The 21,948-nt window shown below is 39.0% G+C and overlaps 1 non-coding gene and 1 pseudogene across 1 annotated transcript; both read left to right on the top strand.

Annotated features, from left to right (window-relative positions):
* Positions 1 to 1,977: 1,977 nt before the first annotated feature.
* LOC120288615 lies at positions 1,978 to 2,173 on the top strand. Its single transcript, XR_005546719.1, has one exon. It is a non-coding gene; the product is annotated as a U2 spliceosomal RNA (small nuclear RNA).
* Positions 2,174 to 4,369: 2,196 nt separating this feature from the next.
* Positions 4,370 to 21,654, top strand: LOC104417512 (annotated as a pseudogene).
* The last annotated feature ends 294 nt before the right edge of the window (positions 21,655 to 21,948 follow it).

Genomic DNA, 21,948 nt, shown 5'->3' with positions numbered 1-21,948 from the left:
AATTTAAGAGGCTACTTCATGTCGGGAATTTCGATCATACATCGATGACTATTTCAAACAAAGGATCAAAGTATTAAAATAAAAAAATAAATAAAATAAATAAAAAAAACCACCTAATTTGATTTTTCGAACAAGATTTAACAAAGCGGCTTGTGACTTGGCACGACTCGGGGACGAGTCACTGTGGTAGTGAGCCGCTAAGGGCGGCAGGTCGCTGTTGATCAGAGCTTCAGCAAGGGGAGGCAATAGGCGTGATCATTGGTCACATCAGCAAAGGGGTCGGCGTGCAACGCGGCGGTGTCGCTCGGAAAGGGGCTAGGAACGGATATGCTGGGGTCCGTGTTTGGTTCGGGACCTATTGGCGTCGGAGATGGTGGAAGGCGTCGTGGGCGGAAGGCTGCAGGCGCGGACAGAACAGGGATAGCAGCGGCGTTGTCGGGGCGGAAGGGGCTGCGATCGGCTCGGGTCCTCTCTGGGATAACATTTGATGTATTGTTCTTGGGAAGCTTTCTTGTTGGACTAGTGGGATATTTATAAAGAAATTTGAAATTCGCTGAACAATTGTCCATCTTCTATTAACTGCTTCCAACTTTTGGCATGCCCCTTTTTCTTTGTGAAAACTCGCCCATTTCCTTTGTAACTGCCTTGATTGAGCTCTACATTTCCTGGTTTATTGACACAAATTCCATGACTGGTACTTGGGTGTTAAACACTTTTTCAACCGTGTGCTCCCTTGACGCTTCTTAGAATATTTTAAATATTTTCATTCAAAATTTGCTGCCAGCTTCATTTGGGTGGCAATCCAATATTTGCCATCATATTTCAACAATTAATCATGTGGAAGCTTCTTGACTTGCTATCAATCATTGAACCTTAATCTTTGAACTATGTTAATATCCCAATGATACATACATGTGATTTAGACTGACTTGTATCAACCCTCTTGACCAGCACATGATAGTATGACCAACTTTAAGGGTCAATAGCACCGAATAACTTTATGTGTGTTTTTTAAAGGAGTTTGAGTATTTTTTTTTTTTTAAGTGGTGAGTGGTGATTGAATTTGAAAATAGTATTTGACAAAAACTAATTGACGAGAAAAATAATTTGAAGTGGAGAAAGAAAAGACGAGCTTTCTTTTGAAAGGTAGTGTAAATGATTTGATCAAAACAGTTTTTTTGCTTACTTTTTTATTTTCCTCAAAAAATTCAAAAAATGGAAAGAAATCCTTAAGTTAAAAGAAAATTAGCATATGATTTTCCACTAGTTAATATTTGTAAATTTTGAATTTTTTTAGGCGTTGATAGTTTCACTCGTGAAATCAAAACCTACGAAACCTCCACAAGAAGTAAAGACAATGTAGGAGCCCTTATAAGAAATTGGGTGTCAATAGCACCAAGTCACTTTATGCATGTTTTTTTAAAGGAGTATGAGTAGTTTTTATTTTTTTATTTTTTTTTTTTTAAGTAATGGGTGGTGATTGGATTTGAAAATAGCAATTGACAAAAACTAATTGATGAGAAAAACAATTTAAACTGGAGACAAAAATAGAAGAACTTTCTTTTGAAAGATAGTGTAAATAATTTGATCAAAATAGTTCTTTGCTTATTGTTTTTTCCTCCAAAGATATTGTAAATAATTTGATCAAAATTCCAAAGGCCGTCCGCTTTTATCCAATCCTATGAGTATGAGATCAGTAAAAGACAATTAGGCTTGATCAGGAGGAGAAACTTTAATTCTGGAGGAGCAAGAAACCCGGCTCGATGAGTGCGTTCCCCACAATCTCCTTCGCAAATTTTCTTGTTCTGCTTTTGATCAAGTGCGCGAAGAAACACAACCCCCCAACCTGAGAACAGAGGTGTGCAGTGAGTGTGCTGACAATAATGAAGAGCTTTCATCAATCCCACATCAGATTATAGAAGAGGCTGATAATTGGGATGCCTAGTATAAGATGCCAAGAATGAGACGGGCCAAATCATACCTTTCTCGGCCTTTTGGCTAAGATCAAGTGTAGTATCTGTTCTTATCAGTTTAATATCTGATACGTGGGCCATCGGCCCACATGATATTAAATTAATTTCTTTAGGGGGAGAGAACATCACGGTAGCTTGCTATGGGGTCTCTCGCGCGTCGCCTCGGTGTTGCACTGCTGCCTTGGCCCGGCGTACCCCTCCAATTCTTAGTACAAATTATCAGTAGCCCGATGAGTTCCAAACATTGGTCAGATGGGCCGCGGGTCGTGTCAACAGGGAGGAGAACCCAGTCGCGTGTCGATAGGGAGGAGCCCAGTCGGGTCCGGAAGCGTGCAGGAGATGAAAGCATTGGGGTTCCCATAATTTATGGGACTTATTTTACTATTCGATGACCGGACATTCAAGCACAAAGATTGTTTATTTTGGCTATTATTAACAACTGGAAAAGGAAAAATCCAAGAATTGATAGGGGCCTCACCCGTAAGAGGTTTGAAGAAACCTAAAATCCAAGAATTGCAGCTTAATATTATGTAATAAGGGGAAGAGAGAAGTTGGTGAACTCTTACGGCAGATGGAGATCTGCTAACGTGATGTCCAGGCTACAAAGCATACAAAAGGAAACGTCTCAAGGCCGAACTCTTGTAATGGCACAGAACGATACATCTTATCACTAGTCACAGAAAACTTAGTCCTTGTAAATCCTTTCTTATTCATAGCAAGAACAAGTGTGATAAAAAGCCAGGCCAATTCCACCTAAATCTCCATTGGAAAATAACCTTTTGACAACGATGCATATATAGTAAGAAATTTAGGTTATGTGGGGTTTCTTTGTTCATTCTCCTCTTAATTGGTAAGTCTCTAGTTGAAACCGATAATTTGTTTTGCTCGTTCTCCATTTAATTTGGGGGTGCTCTTAATAACTTGACATCCGTGAATATTAAATATGGTAGTGTCATATGTGACACGTAATGTCTAATGTTCATTGAGCCTTGTTTTCATTTCAGCTTTTATTGTAAGGTCTCGTTAATTGTTAGTATTTAACAATTGTTTTGCCGGTTTTGATCCCTCAACAAATTTTTTTTTCACCGAATGTTAGTCTCGGCTTTTATTTAACAAGAACAAAGGTTCTATCCTAATTCCGAATAGAGGATATCAAATGCAATATAAATATTGAATTTCCAATTTCGAACAATACTGTAAAACCTTACCAATTGATCTACTAACTTTAGGACCCAACTCAAACTATGCTAGAATTCAATCGACGGCACAACTCCAAGATAATATGACACAATGCCAAAATTTAATCAACGATAATATGACTGGATTGAAGACACCACATTGGAATCTAATCAATAAAGTTGCGCTAGAGATATAATGTTGGAATTTAATTAACGATGCCACATCGGTATATAGAAACTCACCGAAATCTATCTAATTGACGACGCTACGCTAGAGATATGATGTTGTAATTTAATTAACGATGCCGCACCAATATATAGACACTCCTCGAATCTAATCGATGACGAGAATCTAAAAGCTACTGCTAAAGAAAACTAAGATAATGCATAAATAATGAGATAACATTTGATGTATTGTTCTTGAGGGGCTTTTTTGTTGGACTAGTGGGATATTTATAAAGAAATTTGGAAATTGCTGAATGGTTGTTTGTCTTCTGTTAATTGCTTCAAACTTTAGGCATGTCCCATTTCCTTTGTAACTAACTCGCCCATTTCCTCTGTAACTGCCTTTGTAACTGCCTTGATTGAGCTCTACGTTTCCTCGTTTATTGACACAAATTCCATGACTGGGTGCTTGGGTGTTAAGCCACTTTTTCAACTGTGTGCTCCCTTGATGCTTCTTACAATATTTTAAATGTTTTCATTTGCTGCCAGCTTTATTTGGGTGGCAATCCAATATTTGCCATCATATTTCAACAATTAATCATGTGGAAGCTTTTTTTTTTTTTTTTTTTGTCAGAAGATGGTTGATATTCATTACTAGCCCGTAAAATGGGCACTATAAGCTGGTATATCTAGACATAATATTGAAAATAAAGGCATAGGAGGATAATTAACCCAATTACTAGAAAGGGTGTTTGATCGATGTGCACATGCGACCCAATCCGCTGCCATATTGGTCTTCCTGGGCTCGTATTGAATAGATATATCACCAATTTGGGCTACAAGAAGCTTGCAATCCATAATGAAAGGTTGGGCTTGCCAGGGGGGTCTTCGCGGCCCATGATGCTATCAACAAGTGATAAGCTGTTTGTTGATACGTGGAGTGGAAGATCAAGAGTGTCATAGACTTGGGGGGCTTTAGTTCGTGTGGTTTGGTTGCTTCTCGTCTCCTTTACCCACTGCAAAGCCTTGTGCAGAGCTAGGGTTTCCGCGATCATGGTTGATGGAGTAGAAATCGACTCGGCGAAGCCCGTGACAAGGCGACCAGCAGCAGTCCGGCATACCCCTGCCACGGATCCTGTCTGGTTCGAGCTACTCCAAGTAGCATCAACGTTGAGCTTCAATGAAAATAGGTCAGGGGGTTTCCAGGTTTCGCTGCTGGTTTTGTCTGGTGCTGTGCTATTTGATGGTTTCTTCCCTTGTTTTCCCCATTTAGGTGCAGATCTGTTGTAATTCGAGCGTTTTCTTGGGTGCGAGAGGGAGTCGGCTTGATTCCCCTGAAGATCGCAGCATTGCAAGTCAGCTAGATGTTCCACATAAGAGCTGCGAAGAGGGCTTTTGATCTGTCATCAATTATGATGGTAAGATTCTAAAAAATCCACTTGTCTATTCTCGTTATGTGTTCTGGGTTTGTGTCAACTTGATTTTGAGGGTCTAACCATACGGTTTTTGTCCAACCACAGATGATGAAGAGGTGCTCCATGGTTTCTGGGACTTGGCTGCAAATCTGGCACAACGGATCAGGTATCATTTTCCTTCAATGAAGATTTTCTTTGGTTGGGAGTGAATTGTTAAGTATATTCCAGATTATGAATCGAATTTTTGGGAATGTAGGAAGTTTCCATATTGTAGGCCAAAGCGACTTTGGTGTTTGGTATGATGGTGAGGGTTGTTGGTTGTTTGGATGCGTGGCTGAGCTGTGTATGCGATTGTATCCGCTTTTGATAGTGTAGATGCCTGACTTGTTTGTAGTCCATACAAGTTTGTCTGGTTTAGAATGAAGGTAGAGGGATTGAGTTAGTATCTCGTTAGTTATATCTTCCTGAAACAGGACTGTAACTCTGTTTATATTCCACTTTTTGTTGCTTTCTATTAGATCAGCCACTAATCGTGGTTCTTCCTTATTAGTTGAACTAATGAGTCTTCCAGTAGGCAATCATAAATCTTCACGAATTTTGATAATTTTCCCATCCCCAATCTCCCACCTAGTAGTTGGTTCAATTACTTCTTTCCCTTGTAAAATACTCTGCCAGCCCGATGATGGTTGATTGCTTTTTTTTGTTGCCCAAAAATCACTTCTAGGAAATTAGATGCTTTTCAGCACTTTGCACCATAAGGCACTTGGTTGATTGATAATCCTCCATGCCTGTTTTCCCAGCATGGCTAAGTTAAAATCTTGCAGATCTTTGAAACCCAAACCATCATTATCCTTCTTGATTTTCAATTCTTCCCACTTTTTCCAATGGACACCTCTTTTTTCAGCATGTTGTTTCCACCAAAAGGAAGCTATTCTTTTCTCTATGGTTTGACATATAGAAGTTTGAATTTTAAATATAGACATCACATACTGAGAAATGACCTGAATGACTGTTTTAATAAGGATTTCCTTGTCAGCTTTTGAAATTAGCTTCTCTTTCCACCATTCCAATTTCCTTTCTACCCTTGTCAACATCCAAACAAACATTTGCTTTTTTGTTTTACCCCAATCAGTTGGAATACCGAGATACTTTCCTACATGTTCAGTGATAGCAACTCTCAATTCTGAAGCTAGATTTTATTTGAGATGAGGAGGGCAGCTCTTCCCAACAAAAAGCCTAGATTTGTTGAGGTTTATCGCTTGGTCCGTCACGTAGCAATACTGATTAAGTACATTAGAAACATTATGAGCTTCTCGGAATTGTGCCATCTAGGAATAAAATGGCATCATCTGCAAATATGAGATGAGATAGAGTTGGACAAGTAGGATTTAACCGAATACCTTTAATAGTTTCATCTTGAACAGCTTTGCCCATTAGGATTGAAAGGATATTTGTCATGATAATAAAGAGATAGGGTGAAAGGGGATTCCCCTGTCTGATGTCTCTAGTAGGTTTAAACTTAGCTGATGGCTCACTATTAATCAAGATATTAAAAGGTACTGAAGAGATACATATTTTAATCCACTGAACCCATATCGCATGGAAGCCCAACTTCAGCATGTAATCACAAAGAAAATCTTATTCCACTCTATGATATGCTTTTTGCATATCTAATTTGAGAATAACTTGATGTTTGCGGGTCCTTTTCCTCACCTTTAATTGATGGATCACATCTTGAACAATAAAGATGTTGTCTTGGATCAACTTATTGCTCATAAAAGCTGTTTGTTTTTCTACAATGAGCATTGGCAGCCATGGTTTAAGCCGGTTAGCTAGTACTTTGACAATGATTTTGTAATTGAAATTGCAGAGGCCAATGGGTCTGAATTGGGTGATGTTTTCTGGGTTAGAAACTTTAGGGACGAGGGTAATATGGGTTTTGTTTATTGCTGGTTCAAATATACCTAGGCTGAGGAAAGAGTTTACCATGTTAAAGAGATCGCCATTGATGATGGGCCATTGTCTTTGATAGAATAAGCCAGTTAAATCATTCGGGCCCGGTGCCTTAGAGGCCCCTAGCTGAAAAACTGCAGCTCTAATTTCTTCTTGAGTAGCTGGCTTGATTAAATCTGCATTTATCTCATCAGTTACCACAACTTGACACTAATCCAATACAGGTTGATAATTCCGGTCGCCAACAGAAGTGAATAAAGATTGATAAAAGCTGATAATGTGATGAGTAATGGTTTCAGGATCCCTACACTAGGTATGATCATCTAGTCGAAGTATAGAGATTCTATTTCGATGTCGTCGTTGAATGGTGGTTGCATGAAAATACTTAGTATTTTGATCGCCCCATTTTAGCCATTCAATTCTTGATTTCATACACCAATATATCTCTTCCTACCTCCATAACACTTTAACCTTCCAAGTTATGCTGTTGGTTTCCTCTTTGTAGTGTTCTCCAGTGGTACTGTTTGTTAGTTCCATAAGACGAAATTTGAGGGAGTTAATATATTTTTGGGCATTCTGGAATTTTCCCCTACTCCATTTGTGTAAATTTGCTTTCAGTCGTTGTAGTTTTTGAAGAAAATTGGTAGTAGCAGGGCTATATACATTCCATACCCGCTGCATGATTTGCTCAAAATCAGGGTCTTTAAGCCAAAAGGCTGAAACCTGAACTGTTACTAGAATTTTCTGCCTATTTGATAAAAGGGATAGGATAATCGGGTTATGATCCGAGCCGATGGCTGGTAGAGCAAAGGCCTGTGCATTGGGATGTTGCACTCTCTAGTTCATAGTATAGAGTACCCTATCTAACCTTGTTGACACCTGGAATTTTTTGTCGACATTTTAAATAAATATTTTTTACAAAAATATAAAAAAAGAGAGAAAAAAATTGAAATGAAAACATTAAAAAAATGTAAAGAAAACGAAAAAGAATAAGAGAAAACAAAAAGAAAAAAGGGAAAACGTGGACGGGGCCTCGCTGATTTTTTTGGCGCGCGAATTCTCTCTCATGAGTTCTCTCTCCGAAAAAAAAGGGGCTGAACGTTTCTCTCTCGAAAAAAAAGAAGAACGGGCACTCTCTGAAAAAAAAGGGAAAGACTCTCTCGTAGTCGAGTCTCTCTCTAGATAGGAAGCTAGTAATTTAGGAAGAGATCGGGGGGGTGGAAATGGAAAAGCGGAACGGGAGAAGAAGATTGATCGATCGCTATCGCTCCTTCCCCGCCTCGCGTGTGATTCGAGTCGATCGGGACTATCGTCGGCGGCGATGACAACGACAACAACGACATTGGTGGTGACAGGAGGCTCGATTAGTTAGGGTTTTCTTCCATTGGTGTGATCGGAGAATCTCTGACGATCTCTTGATCAATCGCTTCCGGGATTTGGAGATCGGAAGCTCTGTTTTTGCTAAGATTTTCTCCGATTTTCGCTGGATCTCTCAGTTCCGACGCTCTTGCCTTCTCGAGCCTTAGAAGGAGAGCAACTGTCAGACTGAGGAGCTCAAGGCGTGGAGCTCAGATCCTAAGTTGACCGGTAGTGACGACGATCAACAGTAGATTCGACAGCGACGGCAACTGCTTCCGATCGTCTTCTCGTTCTGTTTTTTCGATCTCTCTGTTTTGGTTCGGGCTCTCGCTCGCTCGCTCGATCAATTGAAGACCGGCGGTCGAGGATTGCACGTGACCTCTCTCTCTCTCTCGATCCGTTAGGGTTTCGATTTTTGTTCTCTCTTTGAATCCGTTCGGGTCATGGATTCTGACTTCTCCCTCTCGATCGCTCTCTCTGGTGATCTTGCTCTCGGCTGAATTTGACGCTCTCGTCGCGGATCGCGTCCTTCCAGAGCTCAAGGTGCAAGGATTCGGACCTACGCCGAGTTTGGAGGTCTCAACTCGGCTCCGAGGGCAGAACCAAAGAGTAGATCTACTGGTGTTCACGAAGACTAGATCATTCGATCAAGCATCAAAGTTTCACAAATAAGGTATCATTCGAGAACTGCTGCAGACATTATTAGAAGTGATTGTTGAGCATTATGGACTGGAAGTTGATCGGGATTACTATTACTATTTTCATATGTCTGATTCCAGTTGTCATTGATGCTTGTGTGAAGCCTGTGTCAATGAAGTCCTGGTCTGATTGATCAGTGGGTGCTTTACATCGATTAGGTTTTACCATTAATGATCCTTATGTCTTGATCAGTTACTTCATCGTCTTCATGTTTGCTTGTTTAAAACTTGATGCCGATATAATCTGAATGTGTTGTTTCTTTTTCTGTCTTTGAGTGATGATCCGAGATTGTCGATATGAGTCCTGTGTCGATTAGAAGCCGAGCAACTTGTTTTTGAATGCAAATCGTGACCTTAAAATTGGAGACTTTAGGTTAGCTAAGACCATATCTGAAACGGATTTGATGATTGAATGTGTTGTTACTCGTTGATATGTGCTGCATTCTTGAATTTGCAATATTATAATTAATCATGTCTTTGATGTTTGAATTGCATTGACTATAGGTGGACTCTAAATGGGATATGGTTCTATGGGATTCTGTTTAATCTGTCATGTCATATTCACTTCATGGATTCCATCTAGACTAGAACTATTCATTCTCAACTATTGTAACAGTGTTCACAATGTAGAAACATAAGGCAAAGGGGTGCAGAAAATGTGTTGCAAGGGTATGTCTGGATAGATTTTGTTGCAAATGGATGCCGTGAGCTCTTGGATTTGGTCATCATTTACTAGATTCGACAATTGTTACAAACGGAGCTACAATTTGTAAATGATTAAGTGTTCTGTTTTCATGCTCTACTTTAGTGACCTGTGTTGTTTGTCATTTTCACATGATTTTTTGTGATTAGATTCTAAAGTTGATGCCTAAATGAAAGTTGTTCATTAGGTTCCAATCTATATCAAATAAAAATTTTGTGATAATTGAAGATCATTTACCCAGGTTGAATATGTCTAGAATATCCCTGACTTTGTTTGAAATTTTACTGTTCTGATTGGTTCTCTGTTTTGGATGACCTTTTGTACAAATGACCTGATATGAGCTGGTTTCTGTGGTTTTCTGTGTTTGATGCCTTCATGAGAGTTGAAGATGGTTCGACTAGCTTTCCAACGAGCTATAACACACCCTGATCCGATATCATTAGCCACATGAAATCTTCTTTAAAAGTTAGGGAGTAATTCTAGAAAATTGTTGTGTTCGTACCAATGTGTTATGTTGTAGATTAGGTCTGTTCTATGCATGCTTGCTGTTCATATGCCCTGATATGTGGAATTGTTCAATCGTGCATTTGATGTTTGCTGTTCATGTGTGCATTTGCTGTGTTAACTGATGTTAGATAGCAAAACTTTTTGCAGTACAAAGAAGCAAATTTCCTTTGCTACCATATAACCTGGGTGGGATTTTATCTGTTCGCAAGATTTTGCTGCCATGTATTGTTTCCCTTTACTTTCAAAGGTTTATGTTCTCTTATGTTTCAGTGTCTATGAAATGTTGTGTTCTTACATCCCAATTGTCACTTACTAAATGATTTGGTTCGCGATGCATAAAATTTTGAAGTTTTCATGTTGTATTTCCAAATTTCTGAATCATGCTTTTGGCTTGACATCAATGCTATCTGAGGTTTGAAACATGTTTAGAACGTCTTTGAAGCTTGATCAGTTGTGCCCATAATGCACCTAAGCTTGCCTTGATGACTAAATACATTCCCTGACTTGATGAATTGATATCTCACTTTTCATTAAATCTTTTAAAATGATGTCCTTTGTCAATTGTCTATAAAACGGTTTTAGGTATCATGTGGGTTACATATTGATGCTTCATTCCCTTGAATATATGTGTTGAGCAAATTCAATGGTGCATGTGTTTGAATAAGTGATCCTTAGTTGGTTCACTCATTGGTTTGGATTGATTAAGAATCAAGATCATATGGCCTAAATGCATGTCAATTAATATGCTTCGCATATGATTGTTAGATAAATGACTTACGTGTGATGCAGGATAATGTAAGTGCCTTTGGGATGCCGCATAGAACTTGACTTAGGGACTTTGTGACTTTAGTCACCATTTGTGAGCATAAAAAAAAATGTCTTGCTTTTGATTGTTTTGATACATGATGATTGTTTCTTTCATTTGTATGCATCTAGTCATCTAGATTTCTTAGATTAGGTTTAGATTAGGGCCCCAAAGATGGACCTTGGTGTAAAGATGGTGGAGGTCGATGTCCATTCCGACCGTTGTCATGTACTATTTGTTTTCCCGACATATGTCTCGGGTTCCATGCATTATATAAAACTCGACGAGTTGCGGGTTTCCTTTCTTTCCTAATTGTTTTCTCTTTTATATTTTTAGAATTACATGATTAGATTTAACTGCTTTTTCTTGATTGTTTACTTCATGTCTTGCAATTTAATTTTCATTGATTGTTTTCCTTTCATTTTTTAGGAATAGAATAGAATGAAAGTAATCCACCACGCATGATCATTTAGTATAGAATTGATGATCCTGAAAATATAAAAAAGAAATGCATGGACATATTAGGAAAAACACAACATACTGTTTAGGTACCGAAAGGGCGCTAATAACAATATTAGCGTAACCCAAGTCCCCGAACCTAGATATCTGGTTACGTAGGAATTGAGGGAACACTCTCGACCCTCGATTGAGTTTCTAGCCGACCCCCAAAATGAGGTTAGTAGCGACTCCTGTATATTTTTTAGGTTGTTAAATACTTAGATCGTATAAATAAATCTGCTGTCACGCGAGGTACGAGCTTGGGAGAGCTGGTGATCTCGTGAGGAAACTCTCGTGATCAAAGTACCCTAAACCCGACTTTTCCCCTCCTTGGACATTTCAAGGGCGGCAAGATCGGGTCGCGACAAACCTCTTTTATTAATGCAGTCCATCTCTTTTATTTGACTAGGTGAAGGCACAACCCTTGCTTTCAACATCCATCAGAGAGCAGTCATCTAAGAAGTCCCAGAAGGCTGCAATGCGATATCAGTCCACCTCCCTGCATCAAACCTTTTCCAATGGTAAAATATTTCATTAAAATCCCTAATACATAGCCATGGTAACGGGTTAAAGGAGTTGCTGTCTTTCACTAGGCGCCAAAATCTGAGTCACTCCTGGAAATTTGTGGGTGTATGCAAAAAAGAAATACACATTAGGCTGCCACTTTGAACATCTTTATATTTAATATTAATGAGATCCTTGAAACTCCTTTCTACTTCCACTTGGATCTCTTCGTCCCACATCAGTGCTAAGCCTCCAGCTATGCCAACTGGTTCAATAATATAGGAGTGCTTTAAAAGAGTCTTTTTCCTTACTCGCTCCATGACATGGTTCTGATTTTTTGTTTCCATGATGAACACTAGGTTGGGCCGTTCTTGAGCCACAAGGGCTCTAAAGTGCTGGACTGTCAAGGGGTTGCCCAGCCCTTGACAGTTCCCACTAAGAAGTTTCATATTTGCTGAGGTGGCTTTCTAGGGCCAGCCACCAAAGCTCTTGTGCTTACCCCTTCCTAGGACTGGACTGGGATATCCAACAGCAGAGTTTCATCCAACACATGCTCTTGTGTCATTTTCTTTTCATAGGGACTGGCCCTTTTTCGTTTCTTTGCTGCGGGAGCTTTGTAGATTGTCTTTCCTTTCTTTACATTCTGTGAAGGCCGCTCACTACTAGCTGGACAGAGGAAGAGGGTCTGTTGTTCTTCTGAGGTATGACTTCGATTTAAGCTCAGGTGTTCTATTTTTTCAGGTTGAGCAGGGACAATCGCCAGAGCGTATGATTCTACCATTGTTGTTGCGACTGGTGTTTCCAGAACCTCTGTCTATGTCTCCATGACAACCTCGTCATCCAATTCCAAAAGATCAAGGTCATCATAAAAGGTTGTCCAGTAGGGGCTATTTTCCTTCACTTCTGCCTTTAACTAGGATCCATAACGGCCTGGTTGATCATGAGGTAAGCCAGTTTCTTCAAAAGGTATTTTACAACATGTAGTTGCATAGTGTCCTATTCGACCACAAGAATAGCAGTAATGGGGAAGCCTTTCATATTTATAATCAATCCACCATTGTTTCCCCCCACAGGAGATGACATTGCCTATTTTTAGTGGGCTAAACAGGTTTAGTAACACTTTGGCTTTCCCATTTTTTGCAGAATTTAGACTTCTTGCCTCAATTTTTATCTCCTCTACTTCTCCCAGTTTGGTGGCTAAGAGGTGTATGGCATCTTCATTGATCCTGGCTCAGGGCAGGCAGACCTATGAAGTGGACCCAAAATGCATAATGCGTAAATTCATAACAGTGCTCAGGTATGTTTGGATCATCTTCTTTTAGGACTAAGAGGTTGCTTGAGAAAGACCATAGTCCCGATTTTAGTACCATTTTTTTTCTCTTCCTTAGATTGAAAGGTAAAGGAGAAGAAACCTGGTTCAATCTGTTCGCATTGGACAAAGTCGGTTTTCTAGGCCTGTTTCATAGTAGTACTGAAGGCCTGAAAATTGACATTTGGTCTCGAATAGAGCTTGCCATATAGGGTTAGCTCACTTTGTTTTTTTGCTGCTTATGGAAGGTCATCGCCGAGATCCGTGAAGTCTTCATCGGACTATAGGTCGCCCATTCTACGACATAGAGTTGCTAAACGAAGGTGATTTTCCTTGTTTTCTGCCATATCCCGGTTCCGTAACACTAAACGGTACTTTTGGCCTTAGAATGAAGGGAACTTTGGGGTTGCTTACAAACTAATGGAGTGCGATTGACATAAAACCCAAGATTCAACAAGGCACCAAGGGAGAGTACAAACTCTGTGATCTCAAGAATAATCCAGTCAAGCAATGGGAGACCAGGTGTACTGATTCTGCAGGAAGGCTTTGATCTTACCTTTTGAAGAGGGCCAAGCTTCAAATATACAGAATCCATGCTAGGGGAGTAGAATCCTGAAGATATGGGGTTTCGCAGCAAAACCCATCGGTAATGCTTCCCATGAGTACTCATTGAAGTAAAGGAAGAGGAGAATATGACTCTAATCTGGAGGGAGGTGAAGATACGCAACCATGAGTGAACAGAGTAAGGGTTTATGCTTGGGTTGAAAGGGATTTTGGGATACTATCACCACAGGATAGGAAAAGCTCAACCAAGTTGAGAGGAAGCCTCGCAAGGGACGACGAGGGTTTTTTTTTTTTTTTCCTTTTTTTGAGATCTTTCAATAGGTGTGGTTCAGCTCTTGTGGAAGCTTCTTGACTTGCTATCAATCATTGAACCTTCATCTTTGGGCTTGTTGGCTATATGTTAATATCCCAATGATATGTTCATGTGATTTCGTCTGACTTATATCAACCTTCCTGACCAACACACGATAGTATGACAAACTTTAAGTATCAATAGCATCAAATCACTTCATGCGTGTTTTTTAAAGGAGTTTGAGTAGTTTTTCATTTTTTATTTTTATTTTTTAAGCAATGAGTGGTGATTGATTTGAAAAAAGCATTTGATAAAAACTAATTGACAAGAAAAATAATTTAAACTAGAGAAAAAAAAAGAGCTTTCTTTTGAAAGATAGTGTAAATAATTTGATCAAAACAGTTTTTTGCTTACATTTTTATTTTTCCTCTAAAAATTCAAAAATGGAAAGAAATCCTTAAGTTAGAACAAAATTTGCATATGATTTTCCACTAGTTAATATTTGTAAATTTTGAATTTTTTTAGAAGTTGATAGTTTCACTCGTGAAATCAAAATCTACGAAACCTCCACAAGAAGCAAAGACAATGTAGGAGCCTTTATAAGAAATTGAGTATCAATAACACCAAATCACTTTGTTTTTTAAAGGAGATTGAGTAGTTTTTTTTTTTTTTAAAGTAATGGGTGGTGATTGGATTTGAAAATAGCATTTTACAAAAACTAATTTGATGAGAAAAATAATTTAAACCAGAGACAGAAAAAAAGAATTTTCTTTTGAAAGATAGTATAAATAATTTGATCAAAATAGTTCTTTGCTTTTTTTTTTTTTTGTATTTATTTTTCCTACAAAATTTCAAAAATGGAAAGAAATCCTTAAGTCAAAAGAAAGTTTGCATATGATTTTCCACTAGTTAATATCTGTAAATTTTGAATATTTTTAGGCTTTGATAATATCACTCGTGAAATCAAAATTTGCAAAACCTTCTCAAGAAGCAAAGACAACATAGGAGTCCTTATGAGAAATTGAATGTCAATAGCACCAAATCACTTTATGTGTGTTTTTAAAAGGAGTCTTTGAGTAGTTTTTGTTTTTTTTTTTCCCTTTTTTTTTTTTTTTAATTAATGGGTGGTGATTGAATTTGAAAATAGCATTTGACAAAAATTAATTGACAAGAAAAGTAATTTAAATCGGAGACAAAAAAGGAAGATCTTACCCACCGGTAGACAGTTGTGATGGTTCAGGGCTTGCTCCTCATTCCGGAGATCGCAAGTTTGAATCTCTAGATACTAGCATTTTAAGTGGAGGGCCATGGTGGTGGGGTCCTGTGCTAGTCTCTCCCAAGGTATAGGGGCCCGGTCATTCGGTGCTGTCCGGGCACGGAGGGCCCATGGTGGAGTCCTCGGTTACAAAAAGAAAAAAAAGGAAGATCTTTCTTTCGAAAGCTAGTGTAAATAATGTGATCAAAACAATTTTTTGCTTACTTTCATAGTTTTTCCTCAAAAATTCAAAAATGAAAGAAATCCTTAAGTTAAATTCAAATTCGTATATGATTTTCCATTGGTTTATATCTGTAAATTTTGATTTTTTTTTTTTTTTTTGGCGTTGATAGTTTCACTTGTGGAATCAAAATTTACAAAACCTACCTAAGATGCTAAGACAGCGTAGGGCATGTCTCAAGAAGTATATATGCCATTTTCAAGTTAGTGAATGCCTCGCCATCATCCAGTAACTTAATCAGTGAATTCCTTCCTGATCTGGGCTTGGCTATTTGGACAACAACTCCGTGGACGATTCCAGCTAGTGCAGGTACCCTCAGGGCATTCTGTTATGAATCTCGACTCTAAAGGTGCAGAAAGGGAGTGATGAGGACTTCTTGGAGTTGTAGATTCATACTTGGGGTTTATCTCAATGTGGTGATCGCTTGAATTTACCTAGTTGATGTCAGGTTAATTTGTGAATCGATTTAGATTTCACGTGGGTGGGAGAGAAGGGGGTTTGGGGTTGGCTTTTTTTTTGGTTTGTTGTTGTTTTTTTTTTTTTTTTTTGGGGGGGGGGGGCTACATACGGGTCTTAGTAATTTGATCTGTTCAGACAGCACTGAATACCGTGTCAAGTGGATTTGTGATGACCTTCTACTCTCAGGATCACTTTTATCATTCTTTATGATGGTTGGTTTAATGCAAAACTGATGATTTCTTCACCATTTTGACTGTAAGTTCTCAAATTGTTCTGGCTCTCTTATCCTGCAAATATCAAATAAAAGTCAACTTCTTCTGCCATCAATAGTTCCCTTGGTTTTATGCCATTTCTGCATTGGTTGGTGAACATGCTGAATGCTTGTTGTTTGCAGCGGTTGCTGTGAATGGTAAACTTCAATATGCTATAGTTGAAGCACATTCCCCTCTAAGGGATACTGCTGTACCTAAGGAAGATAAAAGATGCAGACTTGCAAAGGTTATGAAGGGAGAGAAGAGGCCTTTTCTTGTTGTGGCATCGGATCTTGTGCCAGCATTAGAAGTGAAATGGGGTGTGAAGCTTTCCGTGAAGAAAGTTCTTTTGGGTTCTGATCTTGAAAACTGCAGGTTGTTGGATGATGATGTCTTGAATTGGATATTGTTCATCTTAGTATTATAAATTTTTGAAATCCAAGAAAGTGCCAATCATTTCAGCTTCACATTTAGGTAATGAATTTTAAGTATTAGTATCTTAGATATCGGAACATAATCTATTGAGTGTCTCCAATTGTTTATTTGGTAGATTCTTGAATATCCAAATGCAGGTCTTATTCTTTTCTATTACCCACATTTGTAGCAATGCAATACTATTATTCCTTCTCAAGTAATAAACGATTGATTATAAATCTCTACGATCTATATTCTCTATAAAAGACCATAAATACCTTGTTTACGTATCATTATAAAATGCACTAACATATACATGGCAGAAAGAAGAGGTAACACAAATATGTAAACTATGAAAACAAGTCAAAGTGGATTGTCCCACACGAGCACTTCTGCATAAGGACTCTACTAAAGGGGATGTTAACACAGTATATCTTGATGTGGATACAGGTATATCCATCCCATAGATAAGAGGGAGTGCCCAGTTGTCATTGGAGGAGATTATATCACAACAGAATCTGGAACTGGACTGGTCCATACAGCTCCGGGTCATGGTCAAGAAGATTATGTCACTGGCATAAAATATGGACTTCCTACTCTTTCCCCTGTAGGTGATGATGGGAAGTTCACTGAAGAAGCTGGACAGTTTAGTGGACTTGACGTACTTGGGGATGGTAATACTGCTGTTGTGAACCACTTGGATGGACAGTTATCCATTCTCATGGAAGAATCATATCGTAAGTGATGTTCCTTCTCCCAATACGGTGATTTATCATTCTAATCTGGAAACTTTCCTGTTACAAGTTTGCGAAGGACACTTTTAATTCGCATATTGCCTTTTTCTCTTGTGCAGAACACAAGTATCCATATGATTGGTGAACAAAAAAGCCTACTATATTTAGGGCAACTGAGCAGTGGTTTGCTTCTGTGGAAGGGTTTCGTCAGGCTGCTAGAGATGCGATTGGGCATGTCAAGTGGATTCCACCTAAGGTAGCGATCGTAGAGGGTTCTTTCTGCGTGATTATTCTGTATCGCTTTGAAATAAGATGAACTTCTGCAGTGCGAACTTTTTATCCTTTGACTGGTACTCTGTCAGGCTGAGAACAGAATTTCGGCAATGACTTCTAGCCGCTCGGATTGGTGCATTTCTCGGCAAAGGACAAGGGGTGTGCCCATTCCAGTCTTTTATCATAAACGAACCAAGGAGCCTCTAATGAATGAAGAGACTATTAATCATATTAAATGTAAGAAACTATGAAAGTGACAACATCGATTGCTCTCTTTCTTTATATGTTTATGCCTGATCTTTTTATTACTATTGCGTACTATGTATTAACATTACACCTTTTATGCCAAGACTGAAGGTTTACATTCCTACTGCCAATGCATTTATGTCTTTCTAAATGTTGGTTAACAAGATGAAGTGTGATTGCAGGCATAATAGCCCAAAGGGGTAGCGACGCATGGTGGTATATGAAAGTAGAGGATCTACTTCCAGAAAGATATCGTGATAAAGCATCGGACTATGAAAAGGGCACTGATACAATGGATGTCTGGTTTGACTCAGGTATTTTGCTTGTGACATTTCTTTTTTATTTACTTTGTTGCTAATCAGAGTGCATTGAGGTAGAAATGGGAGGATTCAACTTTTGGTTGATTCATGAAGTGATTATCCACTTTAACCTTTGTTATTGGAGGCTAAACATGTGTTTTCCATTGAGGAACCTTCAGCAATTTTGATATACCAACATTGTGGTTCTGATGTCCTCTGCTAGATGATTATTAGTTAGAAAACGTTGGTGATGGTACCTCATTCATGTTAGTGGCAGAGTGAGATGGGTGAGTTAAGACAGTAGACAATACTTCCATAAAAAGTGTAATGGTCTCTTTGGGTTGGACTAGAGTTGGTTGTTTATATATAGGGTGAAGTAATAGAGGTCATATCTGGAAAATTCTGATTAAACTGTGGTAGCTCTTAGAAGCTTCTGAAGTATTATTTGGCTAAGTATAGGGTAGTGGTTGAACTGATTCTTCCACGTGTCCCTAAGCATTCATGGATGTCTCTTATTTTTAAGAGAAGCACTCAACCAGTAACCTTTTTCGTGCTTTATCTTCAACTTAAAATTGCTACACTCATTGTAGAATACTTCTCCGCATGAGCAAATGGTGATGCTTTATCCCTTGTATCCTTTTCAGGCTCTTCATGGGCTGCTGTACTAGGGAAAAGGGCGGGCCTTAACTTCCCTGCAGACTTGTACCTTGAAGGTACAGATCAGCATCGTGGCTGGTTTCAAAGTTCCTTACTGACAAGTATTGCTACGAAAGGTAATGAAGATGCACTTTTGTTCTTGGAGTGTTCTTTAATTTTCTTTTATCTTGGCTTCTATATGCATTCAATTACGATGCATTCAATTACGAAATATATGTACTTCTGTCGAGAAGTTAGATGACCTTTTTGTGCTACTAGTTCATGCTGATTACCCCCTATTGAATTCTGTCAAGGACATTAGGCCTGTGTGAATTACTTTCTTCTGCATGTACAGGAAGGGCTCCATACAACAGTGTCCTAACTCATGGGTTTGTGCTTGATGAGAGAGGTTTGAAGATGAGCAAATCTTTGGGTAACGTTGTAGACCCGTACACTGTGATTGAAGGAGGGAAAAACCAAAAGGTTTGTCTCCAAAGTCTTTTCCTGGATATGCCTGTTATTTTTTGTTGAGCTAAGAGTTTTATTTTCTGTTGGCAGGAAGCACCTGGATATGGAGCAGATGTTCTGCGGTTGTGGGTTTCTAGTGTAGATTACACAGGAGATGTGATGATTGGTCCTCAGATTCTCCGCCAAATGTCTGACATTTATAGAAAGTTGCGGGGGACATTGAGATACCTCTTAGGGAATCTGCATGATTGGAAGGTATATCTCAATCTTGGTATGTCATCTGATATCTAATATATCATCATTTCGGGATAGGATGCTCATTGAAAGAGCATTTATCTCCTCCTTTAAGTTGGTTCTATTTTCTCAAGCTCAATCGTGTCATTGCCAGGCTGAAGATGCTGTTTCTTACCATGAACTTCCGATGATTGACCGGCATCCATTATATCAGCTTGAAAATGTTGTGAAGAACATTAAAGAGAGTTATGACAATTATCAGCTCTTCAAAATTTTCCAGGTTTCTTTCTTACTGAGCCACTCTATATTGGAGTTATGTTATCAGGAATCTACTTTAGATTCTTAATGATATTTTCTTTTGCTTAAACTTCTTAGTGATGTATTTTTTTTTATTAGTTTGATATGCCTTTGATATTGAGCAAGCGTAAAATCTTTATTAGAATGAGTAGTAAATGCCTAAGGATGTCAAATCATCCTTTGTGCTGTGTCAACATTTTTTATCGTTGACTTAATGTCTTTGATTTTCCATTTCTCAGATCATACAGCGGTTTGTAATTGTCGACCTATCAAACTTTTATTTTGATGTTGCCAAGGATCGACTTTATGTTGGGTAACCTCCTCTTTTTTTCTGTAAGAAAGATTTCAGCACTTAGCTCAATGTATTTCTGATTCCTTCCACGATACTGTATAACGGTGCTAAATTTAGTTTGATTCATATGCAAGGATATCACGCTTTTGGCAATGTGAAGTTCAGCAATTTCATTTATACCATATGCCTAGGTTTCGAAGGTTGCATATTACTTTTGACTTTGGACTATAAATGTCTTTCTTTCTAAGTGGTTAATTTTACAGGGGCATGGAGAGTTTTACAAGGAGAAGTTTTCAGACAGTTCTTGCAGAGCATCTGCTTTCCCTTGTGAGGGTTATAGCGCCTATATTGCCTCACTTAGCAGAGGATGCATGGCAGAACCTTCCGTTCCCATACACCAGTGAAGATGGTTCTGTTGCCAAATTTGTTTTCGATTCTAGATGGCCTGCTGCGAATGAAAATTGGCTTGCTTTATTGCCTGAAGAAGTCAATTTTTGGGCCGAAATTCTTGAGGTAATCAGCATCTCGGTTTTACCTAAATAGGACGTGTGTGTGAATATTAATAATTTCTGAAGTGAGAGAAAGGAATATTAGTTCCCCAAATAGGATATGTTTTAAGATGTCCAGCTAGACGTTCTTCAGTTCTTCCTCTGATATTATTCTGCATCCAATCTCCAGCTAAGGACAGAGGTAAATAAGGTTCTGGAAGTTGCTCGGGGTGGAAAACTGATTGGTTCGAGCTTAGAGGCTAAAGTTCTCTTACATACCTCCGATGTAAATCTTGCCTCCCTATTATGCCAAATGAGCACAGCCACGAACGATGCGGACAACTTGCATCGCATCTTCATAACTTCTCAGGTATCCTTTACTCTGTTGATCTCAACTCTGATATCGATGATTTGTGGGTCAGTTGCCACAATTTGCGTGTTTGGTTTCCATTTTATCGGCAAATGATCTGCTTCATTTGGGATAAAAATTGCTTGACTGACGGTGCATAAGTACACTATCCCTGTACCGATGAAACTTGAGCTGTCGTCCACACTTAAGAGTAACGTACATTTTGCACATACAGGCAGAGGTAATTCCGTCTCTGGGTGATGAACTGACTGCCGATGTTCCTTACTCTGGAGAGTGCGAGATTAATGGCAAGAAAGTCTGGATTGGTGTCTCCAAAGCAGAGGGATCCAAATGCGAGAGATGTTGGAACTACTCACCCAAAGTCGGTTCTTTTCCGGAGCACCCGACGCTCTGTAGCCGATGCTACCCTGTAGTGGCCATTCAATCGCCTCATGCCGTAGCAGCAGTCAGCTGAGGCATCGTCTCCAAACAAGAGGCCAAAACTGTCCTTCAGAACTTCAATTGCCGGTCATCTTTGGTCGCATCTTTGGCTACTTTTGAATCGGGTATGATCCGTCTGGCATGCTCTGGGACGGCAGGGTCGTTATCTCTTATATTTATGCAGTAAAAGCATTAGGTTTTTCAGTTTTCTGAGGATGCTGATTGCCCTATAGAAGTCTCCAATTTGTTAAATGTACTTTAGAAAAAGAAAGGTGGCGATGCCCTTCACCAAGGTTTGAGATTTATCATTTTCTTTTGCCTCCAAAGGGTCAAAATAGCCGGTTATTAATGGAATTCCTTGTCGGCTCCTTGTAAAATATTTCGTTTGGCATGAGTGGCTAATGATGTTAGCTTTTGAAACAATTTTGACATTTTACAAGATTGTATGATTTATATGACCTTGCAAATGTACTTACGGAAGAGCTCTACGCAAATTTTGGAGATTGTAATGTATTGTATGTTTCAGAGCCGTCACAACTAAACTTGGCTGTGGTTGGAGCACTTGGCTGTGCTCTCCGACGATCTTTTCCGCTCCGATCCCAAATTTATGCGGTCGAAGCAGTAACACGAGCAGCATGGATCAAACAA

This window comes from Eucalyptus grandis, chromosome 9 (assembly GCF_016545825.1).
Source record: "Eucalyptus grandis isolate ANBG69807.140 chromosome 9, ASM1654582v1, whole genome shotgun sequence".
NCBI classification, from domain to species: Eukaryota; Viridiplantae; Streptophyta; class Magnoliopsida; order Myrtales; family Myrtaceae; genus Eucalyptus; species Eucalyptus grandis.
Note: the sequence above shows the minus strand (reverse complement) of the source record. Positions and strands in the feature narration are given on the sequence as shown.